Source organism: Miniopterus schreibersii (genome assembly GCF_964146895.1).
Source record: "Miniopterus schreibersii genome assembly, chromosome: 15".
In the NCBI taxonomy this organism is placed as follows: domain Eukaryota; kingdom Metazoa; phylum Chordata; class Mammalia; order Chiroptera; family Miniopteridae; genus Miniopterus; species Miniopterus schreibersii.
The window spans coordinates 37,333,472-37,355,838 of NC_138115.1; the positions used below are offsets into that span (position 1 = coordinate 37,333,472).

Consider the following 22,367-nt stretch of genomic DNA (forward strand, 5'->3'; position numbering starts at 1 on the left):
TATTTAATATTCCCTTTTTTCAAAGAGCCAGTTCCCAAGGAATACAAAAAGTAAGATACTTTATTAGTGGCTGAAATATTATAAAACTAGACTGGCTTTGTATTATTGTTCTGGTACAGTAGTATCTTGTTCTTTATTATTTGATATTTAAATCAGAAAAGAACTGGGTTATATTATATCTATGAGTATATAATTTGTTAAGCAGAGATATGGTCCTAAAGAAGAAGAATTCTTCCACAGAGTGTTGAAAATGCATTTCTTTTTAGTGGGCTGCGTTTAGAGGCTTAAGGCACTTCTCACCGCACCCTCCCCCAGAAATTAGCTTATCAAATAGTTCTGACATTTACCCCTCCTTCCTCCCCTGGCCCTTTTACTAAAGAGAAATGATGACTTTTTAAAAGTCACTTGCAAATTTATTTGTGGTTTTACATCTTGTACCCAAATAGCAACTCTAAAGACTCTTAGTTGTAAAATTCTTAATTGTTGTATTTTCAAAGAAGGATGTAAAAAATTTGATTAAAATAAAGCTTTAGAAGAGTACATTGCATATGCCAAGCACGTGTATTTTTCTCTGCAGTTCCCAATTCTAATAAAATTTGTTCTGATTTCTCTTTATTGCAAAAGTATAGATCATGTTGCCCATTTTTTGTAGTTGAATACATTTTTTGTCCATCAAAAAAGCAATTATTGATTGGCCTGATGCACCCCAGCTTCGCACATTTCTATAGATGATTCTTTCAGCTGACTGCCTTAATGATAGACATCTGATTCCTGTTTTTGGAATGTGTGCCTACTCAATAGGCAACATGATCTGAAATACCCCATATCCTCACTGGTGTTCCTCTCTGTTTCATAGATAGGAAAGGAATTTCTTTGGAATTTCCCAAAGACTGCAACTTAATTCCCCACTGTAATCCCTGATTAAAGGGGGGTTAAGGGATCAGGTAAAATTTGAAATTGTTCCACAGAATCTGAGTTCTACCAGCTAAGTGAGATATTGAAAGTTTAGAACATTCAGCACAAAAATATCTCCTGACCAACTTGCATATGGAAACCTCACAAAAGAATGTGCTACATTATAAAATTAACATATAATGTATAAACATTGAAGTTGTATGGCATCAGAATCACTTTTGGAATTTTTAGTGATGTATTACATCTTATTTAACTTCTTTAAATTCAGCTATGTGTACTTAAATCTCCCTTACAGAAAGGAAGGAGCATGCCTGGGATAAATTTAAAGAGTACAGGGGAGATTCATTCAGCAATTTCTGTCTTTCTGATCAATTATTTTGTGTTCCTCAGAGAGAGAAGGAAGATGTTCTTTTAGTTCTTGATTGTGCTTTATAGAGTGAACAGCTCCCATTCCTGAGTATGATTTCAGTCTTTCCTGAACAAGTCTGCTACTTCATCTGGTATTCAGCTGAATGGACAGTGGTCTGAACAGAGCTAGAGGAAAACTGGCTGTTTTGGTCTTACTGAGGGATAATACTTTACAGGCTGATTTAAGAGGCATTCAAGGGTAATTTTGACTGTGTGCAACTTTTGCCTTTTACAATGACTTTAGAACCTAATTCTGGAATAAGATGTGACTTTGCTGTAATTTTTCATGAATTAAAGATTAACTAGATCAATATAGCTGAAGCCAAATGGAAGCATTTGAGAACAAATGGCTTTGGAAAATACTGGACATTCAGTAAGATATGCATAGAGAAATAACTCTTTAATCAGTCAATTTTCTTTAAAGGCCACTTAGTATATTTTCCATCTTCTTAAAATTTAGGCCACAGAGAACAAGTGGGAAGCAGGGGAATGATTCAGGATAGATATAGTTAAATTAGCCTAGATTAGGGATTCCAAAGACCGTGATAATAAATGTCTACATTAAGTAAAAATCTGGTCATTTAAATGAAATCTGATAGTTAAAAAGGCTTCTAAATTAACCTAAAGTTTAAAAAATATACATTCTTGAATTTCATGATAGCTGATGTTATATATATGTCAGACTCTAACTCCATTTAATCTTCACAATTCTAGGTGCATCAATAGAGTCCTGGGAGCTTTATATAGATTAACTCATTCAGTTCAATTCATTCAGTTCTCAACAACTCTGTTGAGAGTAAGGACTGTGTTAATCACAACCTTGTAGAAAAGAAATTGCAATGTACAGTAGTCCTCCCTTACCCATGGTTTGGCTTTCCATGGTTTCAGTTACCTGCAGTCCACCGCAGTCTGAAAATATTAAATGGAAAATTCCAGAGATAAACAATTCATAAGTTTTAAATTGCAAGCTATTCTGATCAGCACGATGAAATTTTGTGCCGTCTGGATTATCCCACCTCAATATGTGAATCATCCCTTTGTCCAGCATATCCACACTATATGCTTCCCGCCTGTTAGTCAGTTAGCAGGCTGTTATCAAGTTCACTGTCACGGTATCACAGTGTTTGTGTTTAACCTTTATCTTAATAATGGCCCCAAAGCCATTCATACAACTTTTATTATAGTATATTAAAATCGTTTCATTTTACTATTTTATTTTTTATTAAAATATATTTTTGTTTTTTTAGAGAGGAAAGAAACATCAGTGTGAGAGAGAAACATCCATCGGTTGCCTCCTGACTGGGGATTGAACCTACAACCTGGGTATATTCCCTGACTGGGAATTGAACTCGTGACCTTTCAGTGCATGGGACAACACTCAATCAACTGAGCCACACTGGTCAGGGCTGTTATTAATTATTGATGCTAAGTTCTTACTGTGCCTAATTTATAAATTGAACTTTATCACAGATTATGTGCGTACAGGACAAAACATACTATATATAGGGTTCGATACTATCTGCAGTTTTAGCCACCCACTGGGGGTCTTGGAATGTATCCCCTGCAGATAAGGGGGACTATTGTAGGTATAATTAGAGGGTCATACAGCTATTAAGCAGATGAGCCAGAATTCAAATTCAGAATGGCTCCATTTCCTTTACTCTTACCCTATCTTCTATGTGGATTCTTGATTCTCTGTTACATTATTGTGTCACATATAAAAGTTTCAAATGTTTACTTCAGTTTATGGAAAGTGGCTGTTTGAGGGTTCTGAGACTAGGTTTGTACTCAGCAAAATTTTTTATCATTTTTGTATAGGAGGCTGTTAATGAGCATGAGATTGCATTACCTTATATCAAACTAGATCATCAGAAAGCTAATGGTCCTATGTTTTAGTATCATTCCCCCATATTTTGTCAATCTTTATAAGATGTGGTTATATGAAAAATATTTCTCTATCTTCTGTAACTACATACATTGTCTATCTCTATCATGTTCAGCATTTGATTTATAAGAATTCATGTGACAGCCCTGGCTGGGTGGCTCAGTAGATTGGAGCATTGTCCTGTACACCAAAAAGGTTGCAGGTTTGATTTCCGGTCAGGGCACATCCCTAGGTTGTGGGCTTGATCCCTGGTCAAGGCACATATGGGAGGCAGCCGATCAGTGGATTGATGTTTCTCTCTCATGTGGATCTCGCTCTTGCTCTCTCTCCCTTTCCTTCTCCCTCCCTCCCTCCCTCCCTCCCTCCCTCCCTCCCTCCCTCCCTCCCTCCCTCCATCCATCCATCCATCCTTTCCTCTCTCTATAAAATCAATAAACATATCTTCGGGTGAGGATTAAAAGAAAAAATTCACATGACAAATTCTTCAAGGATTTAATTTCAGAGAAAAGTTTCCTTGTGATCTGGTACACTTCTATCAGCTATTGAGAATTACTGTTTTCTGTTTGCTTAGACTGCAAGGAAGCTTGGAGTTGTATTTCATTTTAATTACAGTACCTTTATTAGTCTAGGCTTTTGATATGGATAATTTCTTCTTTCATTCTCTGTGGCAGGAGTTTTTAGTCCACTTTCTGTGTTTCAGCTTCGGGGAGCTGAACCCCTCTGAAATGACAGGTAAAATTTTGTGCACATGGGAATCCAGGGGAATGTCCTTGCCTTTTATCAAATTTTGTGACCTCCACCCCCTCCAAAGATTAAAAAAACCATTGTTCTCTGGGTTTTCTGTTCATTTTATTTTTTAATGGTCTACTTGTATAAAGTCTCTTACTATAAGCTGCTGATATCCTTTTTGGCAGTAGTTGAGCTGTAAATCACACCTTTATATTTAATCATTATCCTATTTCTCAGTTTTGTCAGAAAGTTAAAAAGCAGCCTCTTTGTAATTTTAAAAACAGTCTTGGAACAATAAAGAATAGTTGATGCCTTCATGCAAACCATGTATCTAATACATTTATATTCTATTAAAGGAGCTTGTCTCGTTAAATAGGCAATAATAAATTATTTGTAATGTGATTATTAACTTAAACTTAGAATTAACATATTCAAACCATAGAATCCATATATGAAAACAGTATTCCTGCATCTTTATCCTTTTTGGGGGGTAAGTAAACAAAAAAGATTATGTAGTCCTAATCATCTTTCTGGACTATTTATGTGTTGGGAGGTATAACTCTTTCAAAATACATGGATAGGGTTACTAGCAGTTATTTGCCTTACCCATACATTTATAGATAAAAGCTATAACCATTAGAGGAGAATAAAGCTTGTACTGCCATCCTCATTACTCAGATTAATTTCCACAACTGTCATTTTAACAATTTTTATAGGTTTTCTAAAGCAAATTATATTGACAGGTACTTTACATAAAAATGCCATAATCCAAAGGGGCACATGTATTATGTTTTGTAGTAGGCTTCTTGACCTAATTGTTTCTCTGCAACAAAATAAAATTACAATTCCTCAAGCTAGAAAAGAGGAATAAAGCTGTGTGTTTTTCACTAAGTGGTATCTTGGTTGTTTACATCTATAAGTTGTGTATACATACGTATTTTTCTGTTGAAGAGTTGACCGAGAAAAACCAAACAACAACAAAAACACACACACAAAAAAACCTACTGAGGTGTCATTGTAATAAAAGTGATTCTGTCTGTGAATTGTTATATTGCAGTGTAAGTTATGATGTGTGTTGTAATAAATTTTTCAGTGGTTCTTCACTCTGTAGTTATAGAACCCTGTGAGTAACAGAGATTGGAGGACTATGACTTAGGAAAATGAATAGCGCACTATTACCCAGCTTGCTGCTCTGTAGGCTGTGTATGTGAAAATAGAATTTGTATGACTTAACGACAGACATTAAAATTTGGTTTACCAACACAAACACATTTTCTTAAAAATATGATTTATAGTCCCACAAGAGAAAGAAGCAAACCAGATCTGCAGCATTGTATTGTCCTTCATTATAGAGTATATTTTACTTTTTTAAAATCTATATTGGTTGAATAGCCTGCAAAGAGACTAGTAAGATTACAATAATGGGTAGTACTTTTTACATTTCATCTCTTAATAAAGAATATTTAAGAAACATTATCGAGTGCTTAGCATGTGAAAGGTACTGAAATAGGTTCTGTAAGAGTATGCAGAGCTGATAGTCCTTACTCATGGGTGAGAGGGTTAAATATAAAAGAAAAATAAAATTAGGAGGAAACAGATTTGGGGATGACTTCTAGAAGTGATAGAAGAAACTATTAAGGAAAAAAACAACCAATTTGACTAGATAAAATTGCAAACTACAGTGCTTAAAAAAGTGTGTGTTGGCGGAGAGGGAAGAAAGATACTCCAAAAGGGGCGAATAACAAACTGGAAAAAAGTATTCTCAGTAAATGAGACAGGAAGAGGATGACAAACCACTAAGAAAACCACGCTGACTGCAGCAGGTGAGTGGGCATCACACAAACAAGGTTCACAAAGGAAATATAGTTGGTATACAGGCATATGGGAAATGTTTGACCTTGCTGGGAATCTAGGCCGTGGGATTTTAAACAAGAAGCCGTCATACACAGTGCTGCTGAAACTACTGTTTCTAGAGAACTGCGAAAGATACAATTAATGGAAAGCATGTTAGCACTGCTCTGCAGTAGTAATAGAAATGTTGTTCCTAACCTTTAAGTCAGTAATTTAACATAAAGTGCTTTAGCTCATGGAAGATAATTAAAAACAGAATATTACATGTAATAGTGAAAATGTGAAAGTAAACAATGTTATTCGAAGAGAAATAGCTAAATTATGGTTTATCCTTTCTTTGGATGGTTATATATCTTGTAAAGATAAGTGGACAAACTATATAGTAATATAAAAGGACATCTATAAAAAGGAGTAGGCTATATCATATGTAATATATGATTGTAAGTTTATGAAATATAAACATTAAAAAAATTGAAAGGAAAAGAAAACTTAATTTATAATTTTGCATTAGAGTAATGAGGTTATAGATGATTTTTCCTCTCTTCTGGCCTCTCTCAAGTAGTGTTACAGTAATTTTAAATTTTAAATGTAGATTTATATTTTAAAGAAGATCTAACTACATCTTAAGTAACTGCCTGTCTTGTGGGGTAGAACTATAGTAAAAAGAAATATGCTGTTGACATGAGAGAAACATAAACAAATGATCTGGAAAGGCTTTTGAAATTAAGCTTTCTATATACTGGGTTCCTATAAAGTCAAGTCAACCTTAAAAGTTAATGTCTCTTAATAAAATGAAGTAGATTTTTTTAAAGCACTGAAAAATGTGTATGAATCTAAAAGTGTCAATGAGATGCTGTTCCTTTTATTCACATTTTGATGATAGAATCATTAGTTTACATTCTATACTATTCTATTATGCCACAGAATAGTCAGCTAGGTATTTATTTAATAAATTTATGGAGAGCTTATAAAAAATCTTCCCAGGCGTGTATCTGGGGGTGGGGATAAATGAAGATGAATAACTTGGTCCTTCCTTCAAGGGAGCTTGGCTTTAGTTGAGGAGACTCATCTTAGACCTTGACATCAGGCATACTTTATTAAATACTTTAGCTGATGTTTACATCAAGAATGACTTGAAATTGTAGGGAGGAGAGGTAATTTTGACTGAGGGATTCTGGGAAGACTTTACAGAGGTTGTGACCGGTTTCTGAGCCTTTAAGGATGATAAAAGGTGATGAAAATAAGTATTTTTTCAGTTGGGTTTTGAAAGACAGCAAAGGATCTTGAAGTAAATAAAAGGAAGATGAAACTGGAGTCCAGATATAGAAAATAGCATGAGCAAAGTCATGGAGATATTAATCCTGGCTTTTGGGAGCATCTGGTTGCCCTGTGTTTCTGGAGATGTACATAAGTAAGTGTTTGGGGGCAGTGGTAGTAGAGTCAGTAACCATCATTGAGAAGCTGGTCCGCTAATTTGTACAAGTGACTAGAAAAGCCTCTGTTCTCAAGGAACATGTCCAGTGTGGGGACCAATATTTAAATAAAATTCAGTATATTGGTTTAAATTTATATGTTAAGGTTAATTTGGCTTTATTAAAATTTCTGTTCACAAAATTCTGATACAAGACATTGTATTGTTCTAAAGGACACCATAGGATGTTATGGATTATATGGGGGTGGGGGGAGTGTTTGATCCTGGCTGGGAAGGAGGTGGGAAGGAGTGACCAAGGAGGACTTATCGTAGGAGGCCTTATATGAGCTGGATTTTGAAGGATAAGTAGGAATTAGAAGACGGGATGAGAGTGAGTCGAAGATCATTCTGGACAGGCAGGGTGTAGCCAGACTATTCCAAAGATAGTTATATAATCTTAAGGGGATTTGGGGACTGTGTTAGTTTCTTTAAGGCATTTTTCTTATGCCTCCTAATTCAGTAAATATATGACCATGTTTGAAAGAAATTTGGTAATGAAAAGGATAAGCTCTCTCCTTTTTTCTATTTTACAAAGTATGAGCTTCTGAACATTTTGCTCTTTATCACATATAGTCTGTTTGACGTGATATTCAGCAGATTTATTTAGCTTCTTTTAATTCAAACTATTTTACCCTTGGATGAATTACCCAGTAGCTGGGGATGAAATACTCTAGCAGAGCAGCTTCTGAGAGTATTTGTTAGTAAATTTGCTTTCTCAAACCAGCCTTTGAAGTTAATTCAGGAAACAGTACTATGTTATAAAAGCCAGTGGTGATGCTGTCTATCATAAACTTAGGAGGCAGCTGTGGAGATCATTCTCTTTTTCTAATCTTTAGAAATAAAGTTGGTATGTGAGTCACGGCCACCTAAATTTTCTGTACTTATAAAGTTCTGATATAAAATTCTTTTTAGTATACACGTGTTTTCAGTGTGTGTGGGAAAGACTGTATTGAAAGTAATATGATTATAATTATAGTCTCATCATATTTCTAATTGAAGTGATTTCTAAGTAAAATATTGATTCTTGTCATATTGAATGTTTGGGAATTTAGGTTACTATTTTTATTATTTTATTTTAAAGGATATTTCATAACAATATGTGTGTGTGTGTGGTTTTTATTAGTAATATAAATGGAAGAAACTTTCATGTTTTAATCTTTGACCAGAAACAGGTTAGTAGTTCAAACAATATTCCTAAAGGGTCTGTTATTTAATCAAGAGCATTTTAATTCTGAGTTATAAAATTTTAAAAAATGAGAAAAATGTGATTTGTTGAGGTTGTCAGTTTCTTTGAAAACAATTATAAAGTTCTTTTGAAATTATTAGGATATATAGGTTCTTAATAATAATACTAAATTAGGTCAGTAGCATGGCTGCATTTTTTGCTCTGAGTTCCTTCTACATTTTCATGCAGTGCATTAGATATTGCTTTGATATTTAGTAGTTTACCTAGAAGCTTTATGAGCTTAGTTCTAAGGCCCACACATGTACATAAACACACACAATCACCTTCTCCTTATTATTGTCCATTTCTGTTTTATTCCTCCAGCAGTTGCTAAGGTGGCATCTAATCTAGCTTAAGTAAGATGCAGTCTATTTCAGTTCTCCTGTCTTGCCTGCTTGTTTTAATAGACTTATCAGGCACTTAAAGAATAGAAATCTATTTGGGTTGTGAACCAAGAAGGAAGCGGCACCAACTTAGTTATTTCTCCGTTTTCCCACCTCAGGCGTTGGGAATATGGTGTTTCTATGGACCATGTATTCCTTTCCTCTATATCAGCGGTTTTCAACCTGTGTGCCACAAGAATTTTTAAAACACACAGTACCTATTTAGTCAGGGGCACTGACCTCTTTTCCCTTTCCCTTAGATTGTCAAATAAAAAAAACGACAACAGCCAACACAATAGTAGCCGTCAGGTGTGAATGAATCAAAATTATACCTACTTCTCTGTCACATCAGCAGAAAATATATTTTTTGGTGTGCCGCAGAATTTTAGTAATTAGTTTATGTATGCCAGGGAATGAAAAAGGTTGACAATCATTGCTCTAGATGGTGGATGTAGCTTATGGGAGAAACTATGTTAATAACTCCTGAAGCAGGGCTCCTCTGTGTGGATCTATCTTTGAGGAGAGGCCAAGCCAGAACTATGATGGTCTCAGATTGTGATTTAAATGGATGGATGTAATGACAACCATAGCACATGGCTCAGGCTAAGATCTTTCTTGGTGATCATCTCCCACCCAACTCTTCTCTATCAGAGCAGGACTAGCCCTTCACTGTTCCCATGCCTCCAAGACTGTTAAACCATGAGCTTAGCTTTTATTGTATTTTGTCTAAGGCCCAATCTCATGAGTGAAGATCTACAACAGAATAGCTCTTCTAGATTAGCTTCACTGCTTTGTTTTGCTTAAAGGAAGAAAAGTTTAATATATTAGGACTTTCTTTGGCTTTTTAACTTTTCCCCCCCATGCTACATTTGAAGCCAAAGTAGCTAATCCTATACACATCAGCATCAATTTTATCTCTCTCTCTTTTTTAATTTGGAGAAGATATCAGTATTTTGTGGAAAAAATTACAGTATAAAGGGTGGTATTTGATTTACCTTTCTTCATCCTCTAGGATTATAAAATTAATAATAAAAAATCTTTTATTCTTGTATAAATCCTTATGTCCTGTATTTTGGCTTTTCTTCATTTAGATCTGCCTCTTTGATCTGTTCAGCCACTGCTGTGAAAAAAAAATCTCTTCCTAAGAGAATGAGTGTTAGAAATGGATTTAAAAAGAAAAGGCTAATGAGAAGAGATGACAGTACATATATAACCATGTGATTGCTTTGTAAGGTATGAATTAATTATGCTGATAATGGAGGCTAAGCCTAGCACACAGGGATGGAATCAGAATGCTAGCAGGATAGAATGGCTTCTGGATTGCTAGCAGGATGGAGTGGCATCTGGATTGTTAGCAGGATGGAATGGCAGCTGCACATGCAAGATTAGAGCAAGTAATTGAACATACTGAAGATAAGACTAAGAAATTACATTTGATTAGAAAGGTGGAAGACAAAACATTAGATGCCTGACAAGGGGAGCAAAGATGGTGACTAGTACATTTATTTAGTAGGACAAAAAGGGGGAGATGTCACCAACAGTTTAGAGTAGAATATGAGAGACGGTGAGTCACGGCATTGGAAATGATTTTGCTGTGAGATTAGTAGTGGTAGTTAACAACTAGAAAAACAACTTAAACCTGTTTCTATCAACTGATTTATAGCCTGTTGAAAAATGTCATCTTCATTTTTGAATGGGCTGCTTTTAAGTAGTTTGCCTTTCTGTATCAGTTTTTGCTTTATCATATCAGTTTATTTATAACAGTAATAGTAAAGTGAGCTACCAAAAGTCAAATCATTATGTTTAAAACAAACATGTTTCTTTTGGTAATGATCTTCTAAAAATCAGTACGTCAAGGAAGAGGAGGTATTTGTCATAATGTTTTGACTTGTATGAAATAACAGACTTTGTGAAACTTGGAAAATCCTTGGCAGTTTATTTCTCTAAGGTGACCGTTTTTATACAAGTGAAATCTGTTTTTTACTTTTTTGTATCTGTAATATTTTTTAAAATGCACCTTATTTTTTAGAGCATTTTAGGTTCCAGGAAAAACTGAGCAGAAGGTACAGATTTCCAATAACCCCTGGCTCCCACACATGCATGGTCCTCTCCCATTATCAACATCCTCCAACAGAGTGGTACATTTGTTACAATTGATGAACCTACATTGACACATCATTATTACTCAGAGTTCATAATTTACATGAGAGTTATTCTTGGGGTAGTACATCCTTTGAGTTTGGACAAATTTATGACATGTATCCACCATTATAATATCATAAGAGTAGTTTCAGTTCCCTAAAAATCCTTTATGTTTTGCCTCTTCATCTGTCCCCCCAATCCTGATTTTTTTTTTTTCCTCTTTCCATTGTTTGGCCTTTTCCAGAATGTTGTGTAGTTGGAATCATATAGTATGTAGCCTTTTCAAACTGGCTTCTTTCACTTAGTAAATATGCACACAAAGGTCCTCCATTTCTTTTCATGGTTTGATAGCCCATTTCTTTTTAGCACTGAATAATAATACTCCATTGGCTGGCTATACCACAATTTATCCATTCAGCTACTGAAGGATGTCTTGGTTGCTTCCATGTTTTGGACTAAAGATGCTTTGAACATCTGTGCGCATGTTTTTATGCGGGCGTAAGGTTTCAACTCCTTTGGGTAAATGCCAAAGAGTATGATTGCTGGCTGGATCCTATGGTAAGAGTATAGATCCAAATTGTCTTCCAAAGTGGCTGTACTGTTTTGCATTCCCACCAGCAGTGTATGAGAGTTTCGAGGAATGTTGCTCCACATCTTTGCCAGGATTTGGTGTCTCGATTTTGTCCATTCTGATAGGGTATAGTGGTATCTCATGGTTGTTTTAATTTGCATTTCCTTGATGATATGTTGAGCATCTTTTCATATGCTTGTTTCCACGTGTCTATTTTCTTTGGTGAAGTGTCTGTTAAAGCCATTGGCCCATTTTTTAATCAGGATGTTTATTTTCTTACTGTTGAGTTTAAAGCATTCTTTGTGTATTTTGGGTAACAGTACCTTATCAGATGTACCTCTTGCAAATATCAGTTTTTTGTTTTTGTTTTTTGTTTTTTAATGGATCATGCCTTTGGTATTGTATCTAAAAAATTATTGCCGAATGCAAGGTCATTTAGATTTTCTCCTTTGTTTTCCTCTAGGAGTTTTATAGTTTAGCATTTTACATTTAGGTCTGTGATTCATTTTGAATTAATTTTTGTGAACAGTGTAAGGTCTGTGCCTAGATTCTTTTTTTCCCATGTGATGTTTAGTTGTTCCAGCACCATTTGTTGAAAAATTATCCTTTATTATATTGTCTTTTGGTGCATGGGATGATGTGCCAACCAACTGAGCCACACAGGCCAGGGCTAAAACAATTTGATAGTACAAAATGTAATATAATAATTTTAAAGTATCATAACATAAGTGAATGAACTTCTAAAATTGTAGGAATACTCCCACTTTACAGGATTATTTTCATTTGATGTTGTGATAGTACATGCTGTTAAAAAGTTTTTCAGATGTTAGCAAACTTGTCTATTCTTAGTGATTGAATCATTCTTGTGTAGAGACCCTTTGATAAAATGTGCTATTGATAAAACAAGTGAGGTTAAATATTATAGAACAGGGCTGTTGATTTAAAAATTATTTTTTAAAGCATAGTAGCAGTGAATTACTGTGCCTCTGTATTTTGTCTCCCCACATTTGGTACTGATATCTGACCTTAGATCATGTGTAAAACCAGTGAACTGTGAATGCAAAAAATTATAAATTACAAAAACTAATATTGTTGAAGAAATGCCAGGATTCATTAAGAAAATGATTTTCAATGTCCATATAGTCCTTTTTCTGTATATTCCGTAATTTATCCTTTATCACTAGAATGATTTTAAAAATAATGATGCATTGAATATTCTATGCAGAATACTTATATTCTGCATAGCTCTCATTTTTTTCAGTAGCTGCTGTGGAGTTAATACATAAATGGAATGGCACTGTTTTAAACAGTGTCCACTTTTTGAACAGTTTTAATATTGCCTTAATTGCCCTATTTATTCACTCTTACGTGAAATAAATATTAAATAATAACAATTTATATTGAGTGCTGGTCAGAACCTGTGCTTTATATGGATTGTTTAATTTAATCTTCAACCTTTTGAGGGAGGTGTTATTAATATTGACCATCAGGAAAAAACTGAGTGCCTACTGTGTGCAAAAAAAAATTGTGCTAGGCAGGGGGAGTATAATAATGAACAGAGCAACCATTGTTGATGCCCTTTTGAGAAGCAACAACCGATGGTCAACAACTCTCCATTTATTTAACTGCCATTGTGAGAAAGGCTATAAAAGAGAAATTTAGGTTACTTTGAAAGTACATTGCACAGGGTGTGGAAAGGGATGACAAGAAAGAAACTATCTTTGGAAAAACATTTTTGCCGCCAGAGCAGGCAAGTGGGGGAAGGAAGTGTTTTAGGCTGGGAGGCAGCATGAGTGAACGTCTTGAGGTAGATAAAAGGTGGGCATGTTCCAGTGACAAATTAGACGAAGGAATCCTGAGGTGACTGGAGTATAGTGGCTCTAGATGAGGCTGGGGCTAGTTCAGACAGGGTCTTTTTGGCCATGTTAAGGGTTTTATTCTTTTCCTAAGAGCAGTGGGAAGTCTTTGAAGTGTTTTAACTGGAGGGGTCCCAAGAAGATTTACTTTTTATTTTACTTTTTTAAAATATATCTTTATTGATTTCAGAGAGAGGAAAGGAGAGGGAGAGAGAGAGATAGAAACATCAATGATGAGAGAGTCATTGATCGAGCCCGCAACCCGGGCATGTGCCCTGACCGGGAATCGAACCCTGATCACCTGGATCTTAGGTTGACGCTCAGTTGCTGAGCCACGCCTGGCCGGGCCAAGGATTTACGTTTTTTGTTTTTTTTTAAACATATCTTTATTGATTTCAAAGAGAGAGAGAGAGAGAGAGAGAGAGAGAGAGAAACATCAACGATAAGAGAGTCATTGATTGGCTGCCTAGCTCGCAACCCAGGCATGTGCCCTGACTGGGAATCGAACCCCGATCTCCTGGATCCTAGGTCAATGCTCAACCGCTGAGCCACGCCCGGCCGGGCCGAGGATTTACTTTTTAAAAAGAACACTTTGACTGCTATGTGGACAATGGGTTTATAATATATGAAATTTTCTATTGACCTATAATTTTCAGCAACCTTATTATTGTCAATTTGATAGAGGGGTTTAAATTTCTTAAAAAGAAACCAAAAACTTAAAAAGAAATATGTAATAATGGGATGGGGTGTTGAAGGAGGTGGCTTGGAGGAGAAAGAAGAGATGATTCAAAGCTTAAAAGTCAGGAGACTCCCAATCCCTTTTTGTCACAGTGTCCAGAAGTCTTTGTACAGGCATGCCTCACAGACATTGCAGATTTTGTTCCAGACCACTGCAATAAAGTGAATATCGTAGTAAAGTGAGTCACACAACTTTTTTGGTTTCCCAGTGCATACAAAGGTTATATTTATACTGTACTCTAAGTGTGCAATAGCATTATGTCTTAAAAATGTGCATACTTTAATTAAAAATACTTTATTGCTAAAAAAAAAAAATGCTAACCATGATCTGAGCCTTCAGCGTGCCATGATCTTTTTGCTGGTGGAGGGTCTTGCCTTAATGTTGGTGGCTGCTGACTGATCAGGGTGGTGGTTGCTGAAGTTTGAGATAGCAGGCTATTTCTTAAAATAAGACAACAGTGAAGTTTGCCACTTCAGTTGACGCTTCCTTTCACGAACAATTTTTCTACAGCATGCGATGCTGTTTGATAGCATTTTACCCACAAGAGAAATTCTTTCCAAATTGGATTCAATCCTCTCAAAACCCTGCCACTGCTTTATCAACTAAGTTTAGGTAGTAGTCTAAATCCTTCATTGTCACTCAACAATCTTCCCAGCATCTTCACCAGGAGTAGATTCCATCTCAAGAAACTACTTTCTTTGCTCATCCATATGAAGCAACTGTTCATCTGTTAAAAGTTTTATCGTTAGGTTGCAGCAATTCAGTCACATCTTTAGGCTTCAATTTTAATTCTGCAGTTACTTCCTCCACTGAAGTCTTAAACCCCTCCAAGTCATCCATAAGAGTAGAAATCAACTTCTTCCAAACTTCTGTTTATGTTGATATTTTGACCTCTGTCCATGAGTCACATGTTTTTAATGGCATCTAAAAGGATGAATCCTTTCCAGAAGGTTTTCAATTTACTTTGCCCAGATCCATCAAAGGAATCACTGTTGATGGCAGCTATAGCTTTACGAAATGTATTTCTTGAATAATAAGACTTGATAGTTGAAATTACTCCTGATCCATGGACTGCAGAATAGATATTGTGTTAGCAGACATGAAAACATTAATCTTACTGTACATCTCCATCAGAGCTCTTGGGTGACCAGGTGAATTGTTAATGAGCAGTAATATAATGAAAGGAATCTTTTTTTTTCTGAGCAGTAGGTTTCAACAGTGGGCTTAAAGTAGTCACCAAACCATATTTTAAACAGATGTGCTGTCAGCCAGGCTTTGTTATTTTATTTATAGAGCACAGGCAGAGTAGATTTAGCATAATTTTTAAGGGTCCTACGATTTTTAGAATGGTAAATGAGCATTGGTTTCAACTTAAAGTCACCAGCTGCATTAGGTCCTAACAGGAGTCAGCCTGTCGTTTGACGCCAGGTGCTGACTTCTCTCTGCCTATGAAAGTCCTAGATGGCATCTTCTTCCAATATAAGGCTGTTTTGTCTGCATTGAAAATCTTTTGTTTAGTGTTGCCACCTTCATTCATTATCTTAGCTAGACCTGGATAATTTGCTACAGCTTCTCCATCAGCACTTGCTGCTTCCTCTTGCACTTTTTTTTTGTTATGAAGAGGGCTTTTCCCTTAAACCTCACGAAGCAGCCTTTGCTAGCTTCAAACTTCTTCTGCAGCTTCCTCACCTCTCTCAGCCTCTGTAGAATTAAATTTAGGACCTTGCTCTGGATTAGGCTTTGTCTTAAGGGAATGTTGTGGCTGGTTTGACCTTCTGTTCAGACCAGTAAAACTTTCTCCATATCAGCATTAAGGCTCTTTCACTTCCTTATCATTTGTATGTTCACTGGGTAGCACTTTTAATTTTCTTCAGGAACTTTCCTTTTGCATTCACAATTTGGTTAATTGTTTGGTGAAAGAGTGCTAGGTTTTGGCTTATCTTGGCTTTCTACATGCCTTTCTCACTAAGCTTAATCATTTCCAGTTTTGGGTTTAAAGTTGAGAGACATGGGACTTTTCTTTTCACTTGAACACTTAGAGGCCATTGTAGGATTATTATTTGGCCTAATTTCAATATATCTCAGGGAATAGGATGGCCCCGAGAGAGGAAGAGAGATGGGGAATGGCAAGTCAGTGGAGTAGTCAGAACATACACGATACTTATTGAATAAGTGTGCCATCGTACAGGGGCATGATTTGTGGTGCCCCCAAAACAATTACAATAGTAACATCAAAGATTGCTGATCACAGATCACCATAAAAAATGTAATGATAATAAGGAAAACGTTTGAAATATTGTGAGAATTACCAAACTGACACAGAGACATGAACTGTGAGCAATGCTGTTGGAAAATAGTGCTGATAGATGTGCTTGCTGCAGGGTTGCCCTCAATTTGTAAAAAACACCGTATCTACAAAGCACAATAATGCAAAGCACAAATGAGGCATGTCTGTATTTGAAGCAGAATATGTTGCCCAGCAGGTCCGGATTCATTAAAAATATGAATTTGAGCTGCTTTTTGTTCATTCTAATACTTGCCTTCCTCCCATCTGACAACACATCAGAGAGGGTGTCACTTAAGGGACTTACCGAAAGAAATTGAGGGCTTATAGATTGATAAGACACTGTATGAGGGAGAAAAGTAAACTAATTTTTATTTTATTCTATAATTTCTGTCTTTCTGCCTTGTGATGCCAGTGAAAGTAAAACAGATATCTTACATGTGCATTGGTAGATTGTTAGAGAGGCTCCAAGATTCTCAGTTATTCATATTTTGAGACTGCTTTTTCAGTAAGTTACCTACCTCCTACCTAATTTTTATTTTATTCCATAATTTCTACCTAAGGAAGAGGTAAAGAGGGTTTTTTTCCTGTTATTCTCTAAAACAAAGCAAAATAAAACTGAGCCAATTTAAGCAATGGCAGTGTTCCAGAAAAACAAAGGTTTTGGTGTACATACTTTTGATAGTAGACATTGTGACCATATCATGTATGCTTTCTTAATAACGTCTGACACTATCAGATTGATTAACTCAGCATGGAGTCTAGTCAGATTTAACTATGGTTGGCAGCTATACACTAGAAGAATAGTAATACAGAGGGGGGATAATATTAGTTTTTAAATAAATTTTATTAAATACCAAACTAAAAAATATATTGACAGTGTTCATTATTTCATAATGACATGTAAAAGTATTGTATTCACACAGTAGCCTTCTCAAATCCATGCTGACTTATATTTTCAGAGATTGGCTACTGCCAGAAGCTAGACATGATAAGATTTTCATTTGATAATTGATAGGGTGAGCTTCAAGCAGTTATAATTTCTTTTTTTTTTTTAAATATATCTTTATTGATTTCAGAGAGAGGAAAGGAGAGGGAGAGAGAGATAGAAACATCAATGATGAGAGAGTCATTGATCGGCTGCAGCCCGCAACCCGGGCATGTGCCCTGACCGGGAATCGAACCCTGATCGCCTGGATCCTAGGTCGACGCTTAACTGCTGAGCCACACCCAGCCGGGCCAGTTATAATTTCTTGCAAGCTTCAAAGTTCAACATTTTTATCTATACATTGTGTTTACTGTATAAACCTCATAGACTACCCAACGCATCTAAGAACTAGAACCAAAACTACTGCTTATTTTTCCTAAGAGCAACTTAAATATTTCTCTAAGAAATTAGTCATTATGAAAGTAATTGTTTTCCAACTTGCTTTTTAAAAATGTGTGTTATCATGCCGTTGAGTGGGCTTTGACTTCTGATGACTTATGAATGTGCATGATGATCTGTCCTCAGTAGCCCTGCTCAGCTCCTGTGGTTTCTTTTGTGGAGTCAGTCCATCTCATATTTGGTCTTCCTCTTCTCGCTGCCATTTTCCCTAGCATTATTGTCTTTTCCAAAAAACCTACCTTCTCCTGATGTGCCTGAAGTAGGACAGCTTCAGTTTTGTTATTCTTGCCTCCAGCGATGTTTCAGGCTTAGTTTGCTCTAGGACTCATTTCTTTATTTTTCTGGAAGTTCAGGGTATCCATAGAGCTGTCCTTCAACACCATTATTTCAAATGAAACAATTTTTTCACATCAACTTTCTTCATTGTCCAACTTTCCCATCCATACATAGTAATGGGTAATATGAGGGTGTCGAAGATCTTAGCCTTTGTCTCTAAATTAAGAGGTTGTGCTTACTTCTGATTCTTATATTAACTATAGCCTGGGCCTTAGAGATTAATTAGATCAATATACTGGGTGGTATTTAGTGAATACTACTGTGTGCAGGCCATTGAGGGCTCTATGGTTTTGACCAAAATGGCAAAGATCTTGGCCGCAATCAAAGAACTGTTTTGATGTGCTGAGAAGCCCTGTTTAGGATAACAGTTATTAATTAAGTGTTGAAGACTAATTTTCGACTACTGTTAAGAAATAGACATGACAAAACAGTCTGAATTTCTAAATTGTGTTGTATAAAGTGTATGCACAGATTTTCTATTCCACTAGGTGTGACACCCAGCTTTTAGTCAGTGTTCTAAAACTATTGAACTGGCAAAACTTTAAGTCAATATTCAAATATTATCCAGTCAGATATTATCATTTGGAATTAAGGTAACAAAATAGCTGGTACGTGATTGGAAAGGTATGCAAATTATATGGAACAATTTTCATCTTCTGGGAAAAGAATAACTGCATTTCAGAGAGCAATTTTCCAAATAAACATGCATTAAAATGTGCTTAGATGCCTTGTATATTAACACATAATCATGTTATATGCATGTGTGAGAAATAATACATATTAAATTTCTCATGTTGCGTAATATTTCTAACTTAATTAGTACAGTGTCATGAGTAGTTTGAATCCAGAAAATGAAACATATTTAATTTAGGAAAAAGAAGCAATTTTTTTGTCCTTTTTACAGTACAGTAGTCCCTTCATTGTAAGATAATATAATTTTGAAAGTTTGATAAGTCCCTGAAAATGTGAAATTAGGTAACTTACTCATACTTAACCTTAACTATAATCTTGCAAATGAGAGTGAGTAAAAACATTCCAGATCCAAGAGGAGTTGTTTTGAGGAGTTTTAGTGCCAGTAAAACAAAGCTTGTAATAAACATGTCTATGTACCTATTACTGTAGCTTTATTTTAGTGTATAGTATGTCTAGGACATGTTGTAAGTACACAGAAGCATTTGCTGAATTGAATTAAATGTATGCTTCCTAGATGTAGCTTTTAAAAGATATTGAACAGTTGTTTACACTAAATTATAAACAGTAATCAAATGATCAATATTAATTTATGAAATCTGAAACGAATTTAGAGTAAAAAGAATTGATTTGTGGTAGAATTTAGCAATAAATTTTGCATAAATACACTGTTAAAACCTGAATTGCTAAGCCCTAGCAGTATAAAACCAGACATAGCAATATTACATATGATTTATGACTTCTTGTTGGTTTATTTAAACAAGATATTAACATATTCATTTTGTGATTTTTGGGGGGATCATGTGGTGATAAATCATTCAGTATACTAAATTGTCACTTTATAATGTTATTAGAATTTAATGTAAATAAGAATTTACATATACTTTACTGCTCATATACTTGAGCCACTGTGTAAGCTTTTACTGTCATTTTTAGTAATTGTACCATTCTTTCATTTTCTGGTAATAAGTTGACAGATTCCATTCAGTAGTTGAGGTGTGAGTTCAGGAAATTCTTACTTTCCCTCTCCAACACCTCTATCACCATTCATCACTGATGCTTAAAACTAATTAATAATTAGCATTGCCTTTCGTTCACCTATTAGAAGGCTATAAATGCAAATAAACCCAGGAAAGAAAACATGTTTGACTTATTGCCACGTTTAAGATTCAAATCACTAATTCCAAATTCTTTTCTTAGAAGGCTTTGATAGAGAAGACAATGAGATAGGGTGGGGTTCTAGTAAAGGTAGACCATGGGTGCCAAGAATAAAGAACCTATCATAGCCCATTTAAAAATTTTGCCAAGGTAAGTCCCTGTGATTAAGTCCCATAATCAGTTTTGGGAGTTGTTTTTATTAGTCCTCTAATCTGCATCTATAAGTGTAATTTGTTAATGGTGAGAATTTCTATAGTTCTGATATTTGAGAAATATAAATGCTGCTCTCTTCTGCGTCTTAAGTATTTTGTAGAGCAGAGGCCTTAATCCTCTGCTTCTATCTATTTTAGGGCTTCAGATCTCCTAAAGAGGCTTGTAAGTAATGTGAAGGAATGAGTGGGCCAAGTAGGGAGACAAGTAATAAGAAAGCAGATCCCTGTTCAAAGGGAACCCCACTGTTGGGCTCCACTTACCTTTATATAGGGAAAAAAAGTTTGTTGTAATCAGATCTTTTAATTAAGAGAAGTATGGGAAGTCTAATTTTTTATGTGAAACATTTCAGATATTGAGTGTTGATAGTCAGTCGAAGTTTGGGAATACCCAATGAGAAGAGGTTGGCTTAGCCATCTGGTTGGAAACGTGTTTATGTAGCTTGTACACTGCACAGCCTTTGATTGTATTGTCTACATTATTATATGCATCACTTGTATTACCATAAGGGGTGGTTCTAGGGATTGCCTTAAAGCTGTATTTTCACAGCAAGTGCACATTTTGTAATTCAAATATATATATATATATTGTTTGGGGTGCTGTGGAAGAAAATTGATGGAAATGATAGCAATAAATGTCCTCCAAGCCACTCTTTCTGCCGCAGCTGTTGGAAACTGATATATATATATTTAATACTATAATCCAAACAAACATGACTATGGACTTCTTTATTTGTGACCTCTGCTCAGAATCTTGGAGAGCTTGTATATTCTCATAGCTTCAAATATTTCTAAATAGAAAGTCAAAACTAAATTCTGAATCCCTTGCAAGAAAGTTTTAGCTGGTGATGGTAGTCACAATTCTTTGGGCATCAGTTGGCTGATCTTTGAATTGGAGGCAAGTACTTATCTACCTCAAAGTGACAGTTGGGGCCTACTCAGCTCAGGGTACTTTCTAGTTCTAAAATTTATGATTCTATTATTCTAAATCTCTATTTCTTTTCTGACCTCTCACACTAGTTCTCATGTTATATTTCCAACCAATTCTGGAACCTTTCACTACTTTAGTGTTTCTTTTCTTCACCAGCTTAAATGAGCATGTCTCAAATTGAATTCCTCTTTCTTCCCAGTCTAGTTCCTTTCTGTTTTTAATCATTTTCTTAATAATTCAGACCTGTGAAAAGTTGCTGACTCAAAAGTTGCGGGACTTCTTGAGGCCTGGCAGCCAAATTTGCTTTCTAGCTTATCTCCATGACTTCTCTAGTCTATGTCCAGGTCCATAGGGCAAGTCACTTCCCTAGTCTCTTCCAGGCACTTTTCTAGTCTATTGTCAACACAACTCTGATTACTTCACTTTTGGAAAACCCCAGTGGTTTTCCAAATGTCTCTTTTTCAGATTTTCAGAGACTGCATATAATCTTGCCTTTACCCTACCCAGCCATAATTTCCTACTATGAAATAGTTATTACTCAAAGTTGGGACGATGCTTTATTATGAATTACTATGCCTCCTGTGTTTATTTCTTGCTATTTTCTGACCACTGAAATACCTTTGTCTTTTACTCCTCTAGCAAAAACCCCACACATCCTTAACAACTTGATTTCTGCCTTCCAGGATTCTTCTCTGGTGACCCTAGTTTATGACTGCTTTCTTTGAATTCCTATTACACCCAGTGGGTGCTGCATGGCTTGTCACTTAAAATCTTAGATACTTTTAGAGCTGGAAAGTATTTTAGAGATCAGCTAGCCATCTGCATTTTTATTTGTAAATGGAGGAAAATTTGTGACTTGCCTTTGGTCATACTAGTTAATAGCAGAGCCAAAAACTAGACTTCTCACCTAACTTTCTATGTAGCTTGGCCGAGGTAGTATGAAAGCAGCCATAAACTAAACTTAATGAGTGTAGCCATATTCCAGTAAAACTTTACCAAAAACAGGCTGCAGGCCTTACTTGGCTTGTGAGCCATAGTTTGCCACCCCATTCTAGAGTATTACTAACTGTCCTAGCCAGTTTTTCTCCTTTTGTGTTGATTTCAGAACCAACACATTAAAACACACATACACACACACACACTTTTATTTAGAAACATCAAATAAAGAAGGAAGTGCAATTTATTTTTATTATCAGG

At 35.6% G+C, this 22,367-nt stretch overlaps 1 protein-coding gene across 1 annotated transcript in view; it reads left to right on the forward strand.

Moving 5' to 3' along the window:
• Positions 1-22,367, forward strand: part of UBE2E2 (ubiquitin conjugating enzyme E2 E2) — a 212,642-nt gene that overhangs the window by 34,561 nt on the left and 155,714 nt on the right. The gene's annotated exons all lie outside the window — the stretch shown is intronic.